The sequence below is a fragment of the Elephantulus edwardii genome, unplaced genomic scaffold, assembly GCF_000299155.1.
Source record: "Elephantulus edwardii isolate Elephantulus edwardi_28Jun2011 unplaced genomic scaffold, EleEdw1.0 scaffold00345, whole genome shotgun sequence".
Taxonomy (NCBI): Eukaryota; Metazoa; Chordata; class Mammalia; order Macroscelidea; family Macroscelididae; genus Elephantulus; species Elephantulus edwardii.
In genome coordinates, this window is record NW_006400095.1 from 587,005 (window position 1) to 595,348 (window position 8,344).

Consider the following 8,344-nt stretch of genomic DNA (forward strand, 5'->3'; position numbering starts at 1 on the left):
GTTGTTCTTCAGCACTCTGGAGAGGTCCATGACAGCAGATTTTCCCAGTGCAATTTGTCTTTTGATTTCCTGACTGCTGGTGCCAAGAGTGTTGATTGTGGAGCTGAGCAAGCTATAATTGCGAACAACTTCAATGTCTTCTCCATCTAATATGGTGCTGCCAATTGGCCCAGTGGTGAGAATCTTTGTCTTCTTGATGATGAGCTTCAATTCATATTGAAGACTACAGTCCTTGACCTATTAGATAAGATAGATGATTATTTATTTCTCTCATAAAAGGTAAGTCAGGCTCCATGGCCATTAACCTGACTTTGGACATCTGACTTGGGAGTTTCTGCTCTCTCTCAGTGATAAGACTCTTATTTGTAATTTGTCTTAATTCCTTCATCTTCTTCCTTCTATATACAATTCTTTTTTTCCCCTACCCACTATATAACTACCACTCTCAGAATAACTTGCATTTTCTACTTTGAGGAGAAAGTTACAACAATCAAATGTTAGTTAATGTGCTCATTCTCTCCTTCTCCCTACATTCATTGTTCCAGGTGCAGTAGATACTCACTAAATTTACTCCTTTACTCATTGTGGCCAAGTCTTCTGGCTCATGTTATTGTTATGTGCCTTCGAGGTGAAGATGACCCTCAATATCCATGAATAACAGATCTGAACCAGGTTGTATCCTGTGCCGTCCTCATCAGCTCTGACATCCTTGAGCCCCTTACTGAAGTCATTGTGTCAATCCATCTCATTAAGGATCTTCTTGTCTTTTACTGACCCTCCACTTACTTTTTTTCAAGGTGCAAACAGGGTTTATTTCACATTAATGTATTAATATATTAACTGACTTTTTGTCAAATAAATAGGATTTCTCTTTAAATAGGCATCTTCTCCCATCAGAGCCAGTCCAGGAGCGAATGGGAGCAAATTTTAGTGCATTAGGCATTTGAGTGCCATCAACCAGGCAGGAAGTAAACAGGGAGGGGGCAGGCGGGGCATGCACCCCACTTCCAGTCCCTGGTGCCCCTTCCAGAAGAAGAGAGATGAGAAAAGGCAAGAGAAACAGATTCCAGCTTCTTGACCAGAAAAGCTGCAGGGCCTCCCACCAGGGCTGAGGCCTGGGGCAGATGCCACCCAAGTCCTGGAGCTCCCCATAAAGTGCTTTACACGTCGGAGTGGCCACAGTGACCAAAGATGGGAAAGAAGGTGGCAAAATGACCAGGGCCAGCGTAAGCTGGGAACAGAATGGGAGACCACAGGTTAACACTGGGGTGGGACCTTGGCTTCTCTGGGAAGGGATAGGGCAGTGGAAGGAATGTGGGTCTGGCCTAACAGGGCCCCCTGTGGGGAAGGGGCTGGGGTCCTCTGCAGGCCTGAGAGACACAGGGCAAGGCTGGTCCATCAAGCTCAGGAGGTGAGGGGTAGTGGACAGAAAGTGGCTACCAAGAGAATACTGGACTGAAGTGGAAAGCCCACGCTGTCAGCTGAGCTTCTTTCTCCATTTTTGGGGCTTGTCTCAGGAACTTGGGGTTTCCCCACTACTTCCTGTTTTCTTCAAGTATCTTCTTCCCGGGGAGCAACTCTGACCCTCCACTTTTTCATGCAAAATGTCCTCCTCCAAAGAATAGCCTCTCCTAACAACATACCCAAAGCATGTGAGATGAAGTTTTATCATTTTTTCCTCTAAGGAGCACTCTAGCTGCACTTTCTTCAAGACATCTGTTTGTTCTTTTGGCAATCCATCGAATATTCGGTACTCTTCTCCAATACCACAACTCAAAGGCATCAATTCTTCTGTCATCCTTTTTCTCTCTCAAGATCTCAGATGCATAACAGGTGATTGGAAAGACCACTATTTGAATTAGATACACTTTAGTATTTAAATGAACGTCATAGCTCCTCGTTAATTTATAAAGATTCCTGACAGCTGAATTTCCAAATGCAATACATCTCCTGACTGCTGGTACCAAGAGCGTTGTCTATGGATCCAAGGATGAATTGATGCCTTTGAGCTGTGGTGCTGGAGAAGAGTATTGAGAATACCATGGACTGCTAGGAAAACAAACAGATTCATCCTGGAAAGGGTTAAACCGAGTGGCTCCTTGGAGGTGCAGATTCTGAGGCTCCGTCTAACATACTTTGGACATGTTGTGAGGAGAGGCCGGTCCTTGGAGAAGGACATCATGCTTGGGAGGGTGGAGGGACGGCGCAGGAGAGGAAGGCCCTCTATGAGGTGGATTGATTCAGTGACTGGGATAATCGGGATGGGAGTGTCAGAGACAGTGCGATTGGCACAGGACAGAGCAGCGTTTAGGGCTGTTGTACACAGAGTCACTATGAGTCGCAAGCGACTCGACGGCACATAACAACATCATGATGTTACCTATTGGCCCAGGGGTAAGGATATTTATATTCTTGATAATGAAATGCAATCCATATTGATGACCATAGTCTTTGGTCTTCTGCAGTAAACATTTCAAGATTTCCTCACTTTCAGCAAGTAGGGCTGTTTCGTCTGCATAATGAAAGTTGCTGATGAGTCTTCTTTCAATTGTGATGTTACCTTCTTCTTCATAGAGTCCAGCTCATTGAATATTGTGCTCAGGGTACAGCTTGAATAGATGCAGAGAAAGGACTTCAACACACACCTTTCTTGATTTTACATCATGCAGTGTTCCTTTGCTCTGTTCAGACAACAGCTTCTTGGACTAGGTACTGTTTGTTTATGATTAAGTGTCCTGGAATTCCCATTCTTCTCACTGTTATCTATTGTTTGATATGATTCATAATTATGTTTGTTATTGTTGTTATGTGCTATCAAGTTGACTGCAACCCATAATGATCCTATATACAGCAACTCTGAAGCCTGGCCTATCCTGAGCCAGTTTCACTGACTCCAACACTCCTACCTTCATTGTCACTATAACTGTATTAACTCATTGCATCCAAGAGCTTCCTCTCCTGCTTTATCCCTCCACCCTTCTGAACATGATATCCTTCTCCAAGGACTGGTCCTTCCTGGCCACTTGCCAAAAGTATGTGAGATAGAGCTTCAAAATCTTAGCCTACAAGGAGAAATTTAGTTTTACCCTCTCCAAGAGGGTTTTCTTGGTGGTCCATGGAATGTTCAAGACTCTCCTCCAGCACCACAATTCAAAAGCATTGATTCTTCTTCTATCATCCTTAGTTATTGTTTGGCTCACTGATGCATACCAAGTAGCCATAATCAAATAAGCTAATGTATAGGAATCTTTTATTGGGTTTCCAAGACTGTAAACCTTTCTGTGGCACTCTGGTACATCCAAATCACCAGAGTCTAGCAACACAACTAGTTAAAGACTATGACACCAGAGTACACTAAGTGATTATTGTTGTTGTTAGATGCTGTCAAGTTGAGTACAACTCAGGGACCCTATGAAGAACAGATATGAACCTTTTTCTGCTTTTACTGTGCCAATCCATCTCATTGGGAATCTTCCTATCTTTCCTGATCTTTCACCTTTCTAAGGATGATGTCCATTTCCAAGGAACAGATTCTCCTAACAACACGTCTACACTATGAGCAATGGAACTTTGTCATCCTTGCCTCCAAGGAGAACTTTGGCCACACATTTTTTTCCCCATGACACAACTGTTTGTTCTTTTGGCAGTCCATGGAGTACTCTTCCTCAACATCACAGTTCAAAGGTATAAATTCTTCTTCTGTCTTCCTTATTCGCTGGCCAGCTCTCAGATACAACTTAGTCTTCAAGCTGACATCTTTGCTCTCAAGTATTTTTGACAGTTCCCTGACAGTTGACTTATACAAAGCAATGTTTCCTGATCCTGACTGTTGATACAAAAGGTGTTGAATGTTGATCCAGACAAGATCAAATCATTGACAGCTTCAATCAAAAAAATTGAAGGGAAATTAACTCATAATATTGGTATTTCTAGTAAGAGTTTCAGGCAAGGGGGTGAAGACTTAGATCAGAAACTGTAAGAAGAGATTGTAAAGTCTCATAGATTGGGAAATCTAACAAACATGAATTTTGCATTGAAAGTGTTGAATAAGGGCTACAAGAGTCAGTGAGATCTTGGGCATATTTTGTTTGATCATATAAATGTTGCTTCTTTTGATTGTACTGTCTGAGAATTATGAAGAAACCAAAACAGAAAAAACAGGGAGAGAGAAGAAAGAAGAGAACATTTGTAAAAATAAAATGAAATGTGCATGTGACCCCCAAATGAAGTGGGATAGATGGACAGCACAGCTCCACTGAGGAGTGAGAAATTAATTTTCTAAACTTTTTGGGAAGATAACAGTCTCAAAGGCTTGGGACGGGGGTGCTTTTTAACCAAGACGTTGATGATAGGAGAGAATATAGAAGTGCAAAGTAAGAAAAGAAACATGTTGATGCCCAAACAAGGAGTACCTTCTAACCATTGTTTTAAATATGAGAGAACACGTCCAGGAATCATGAGAACATTTCTGCAAATTGGTAAGGTGGATTGCCAGAGAGAGGAACTGTAAAGGAGCTGATAGACATGTTTCAGAGAAATACGAACAACTAAAGCAGACAAAGAGAAGTGTTAGGAAAGCTCAGGCCCAGGGAATTTGGAGGAGGAGGAGGAGGTTGAAGTGAGTGCAGAGATGAGAGGTGAGCAGACTTCTCAACAGCATGTTCTAGTCAGATAACTGCTTTCCGAGGTAATGGGGTATGGGGCATGAGTCTTTTTTTTGCACATCACAGCCGAAAAGGAAAAGATCATCTCGTACAGATCTACTCTTTGATGCTATTCAAAGCAACAGCATATTGTTTATTATCATATTTCATAATCACAGAGGCATTTTGCCCAGCTGACATTTTTCTCCACTACTCTTTTCCTTTTCCTCACCACATCTTCATATTTTTTTCATGATACTATTTATCAATTTATCTCTATGATTAAATACAGTCAGGAACTATTGCCCCAAGAAATAATGAATAAATTAATACATAGTCCAGACACAGTGTCAAGTCACTGTTTGTGGCAACTTTCAGCCATAAACGTGAATACTAAATTCTTCCATAAAGAGAATCCTATGAATTTCCATCATTATAACAAGCATCTATATTGAATAATTCATACTGAATTATTTTCACAGCATGAGATGGATTTTCAGTAATCTATCTATAATCTACTTCCCTTTATGAGAATAATCAAATTTATTTTTAACTATTTATTGTGCTTTGAGTGAAAGTTTACAGAGCAATTAATTTTCCATTCAATCCTTCACACTTTATTTTATAACATTAATTGCATTGCTTACGTTGTCAGAACACTTTTCCACTTTTTTTAGTGATTCTCATTTTCATTCATCCTTCTATCTCTTCCGTTATTTTGCAAAAGGTTAATCAATTTTGTTTTAAAGAACAAGGGAGGAAGAAGATATCTGAGCATCCACATCTTCTGTCACTTGTGCTTCTAATACATTTTCTTCTCTCATCAAGGTTATTCTTTTTCAAGCTGGGGGAGAGGAACAATGAATTAAATGTTAAATAATTTTAATGCTAATTAATTGTTCCTCTTGGAATACTACTTGATAAACAGTAAAGTCTGGTCACATTTCCTAGAAAGTTTAGATGGAGATTAATCTGAAATTGAAGTTGTTGTTGTTGTTAAATGCTGTAGAGTCGTAGATAACACATACGACCCTATTAATAAGTCTTGAACACAAAACTTTATTCTTTAAGTTCATAGAGTTTCTGGAGACAAGCTTTTTTTGGTAGTAGATGTCACTATTGCTTCCAAGCCTTATTCAGGAGATCTGCATAAAAACAGGCCCGAGGGCCTAAAAACCTTTTTAAATAGAGGCCAAATTCAATCAGTTCACACTCTGTTGTGAGAAACAGCCACACCCTAGTCTCATCACCAAACCAGAAAACACACCTTTGCAGAATGTGGCCATTCTGCAGCTCCTCTTCCCTGCTGGAAAAAGACCCAGACTGGTGGCTTTCAATTTTTTATTGAAACAATGAAGACGTGTATCCCAGAAACTCAAGTGTAACACAGCTTAGGGTTGTTCTGTTTTTTAGACTGAGTTTTCTTTCTAATTATTGTGATCTGGATAAAATATTAAAGAGCAAATTGGTCTTTCATTCAGTCATTCATAAATATTTTGTTTTTGAACACTAATGATAATTCCCCACAATGTAATCACACTTTCCTTGCTTCCTCCCAGTAATTCTCTTTTTCACTAATCCTCTTATCTACTCCTTCCTGCCTTCAGTACTTTATCCTTGGTCACACGTTGCTGCTCTTTTGACTTTATGGGGTTAGTTATTTTGGTTTTAGCTGCATTTGGGGGGGTTCTGTTTGAAGTTTTCTAAATTTTTAATTTTTATTTCTGTGAATTTTTACAGAAGATATTGGTTTATCGGTGGTGAATTTGGGTTTTTTTCTGGTGATCATTCATGCATATTTTGCTCTATCATATTAGTTGTAATACACCCAATTCCAATTGTCCATTCTTTCCACATTGACTTTCCCTTCTTGCATTCCAAAATAGTGTTCATTTTCTATCCATTAATTTTATACTTTCATCTCCGCCTCCCTGGTCATCATAGTAGATTAATTTTGGTTTTCAATGCTGTGTAATATTCCACTGTGTGAATGTACTTCAGTTTTTCTATGCATTTCTTGATGAGCACTGCCCTTGGGTTATTTCTATCTCTTTACTATTGTGAATAATGCAGCAATAAACATGGATATACAGATATCTAGTGAGCTCTGATGGCCTAGTGGCAAGAAACTGCACTGCAATCCTGAAGGCACATGGTCTGAGGCCACCAGCGGTTCCATGGAAGAAGGATGAGTAATCTCCTTCCATATGATTAACTGCCTCTGAAAACTCACCATAGGGTCAGGTCAAACATGATGGTACACTACCACAACAATATGCATATATCTGTTTGTTTACAGCTCTTATTTCTATGAATATGTTATATGAGTATATTGCAGTCACATCCCAGAGCTTTTCACATAACTGGTCTCATGGCTCCTAGAGATCTGCATTTCAAATACCTGAGAAATTATCTTTTCCTTAAAAGTGTAAATAAAAGGGGACTATTTTAAGGCAGGTTTGGAAGCAGGAGTGGCATCCACTTCCTAAACCACATGCCAATGGAAACTCTATGAATGTGGAGAAATGATAATTATAGAAAGGCTTCAGGCCTTTTGCTCATAGGGCCACTATGAGTCGTGCTCAACGTGATGGCAATAAGCAACAACAAAACATATCCTGTTAGTAGAATAACTGGATCAAATGGTACTTCTATTGTCAGTGTTTGGAAGAAATGCCAAATTGCCTTCCAGCGGTAGTTGCACCCTTTTATATTCCCATCAGCAGTGTATCAGAGTTCCAATCTCACTGCGCCCTTCTCAGCAATTATTGTTTGCTGCCCTGTTAAGCTTTGTTGTTGCTGATTGAGTGAGATTATATCTATTTGTTCTGATTTGTATATCTCTCATAGCTGAGGGAGCTCTGGTGGTCTAATGGTAAGGAGCTGCATTGCCAACAGGCAGGTAGAATTCACTGGGAGCTCTGTGGGAGAAAGAGAAATTATTTCCTCTGAAAATACACTCAAGGGTCAACTAAGAATGGTTTTGACTCAATAACACACAGCGACACAATAGCTAGTGAGCTTGAGCATTGAATCATGTGTGTTGGCTACCTGAATATCTGCTTTACTGAATAGTTTTTTTCATATCTTCAGTCAATTTAACAATTTGAGGAGTATTTTTTCTTTTTGTTTTTCTTGTAGAAAATGTCTTGCTAAAGTTTTGTGCATGTAGCTTAGGATTTTGAATGTTTTAGAGGGTTTTTACACTAGGATTGCTAATTGCACTTTGTTGCTCCCATTCATCATCACTTTCCATCCGACTTTGTGTCATTAGTATCAGGGACACGTTTATCTTTATCTTTTATTATTATTACTTTTTTTTCTATATTTTATTAATTTTCATAAACATTTACAGAGATTTTGGGTTTCCATTCATTCATTGTTGCACTATTCTCTCTACCCTCCTCCCAGTTTGTTCTTGTCCAAATGCCACAGTGCTTGTCAAAGCCAGTTCTGATTAATCTTCTTTGTCAGTGTGTCCTTTGCCATTCCCTATCACTCCTCCCTGAGAGAGACTTCACCCTGAGTCATAAGGAAAAGGGGATGGCGTATTCTCTTAGCTACTTCCTGCTGAAAAGGGACGCTGTGGGTTTCAGGGTGAAGATCTTCTCTCACTACTCTAAAGGGCCCCTTTGGCAGTAGGAAACACTACTTTTGTTGTCATGAGATTCTCTTAACTCACTGACAATTCATATCTACAC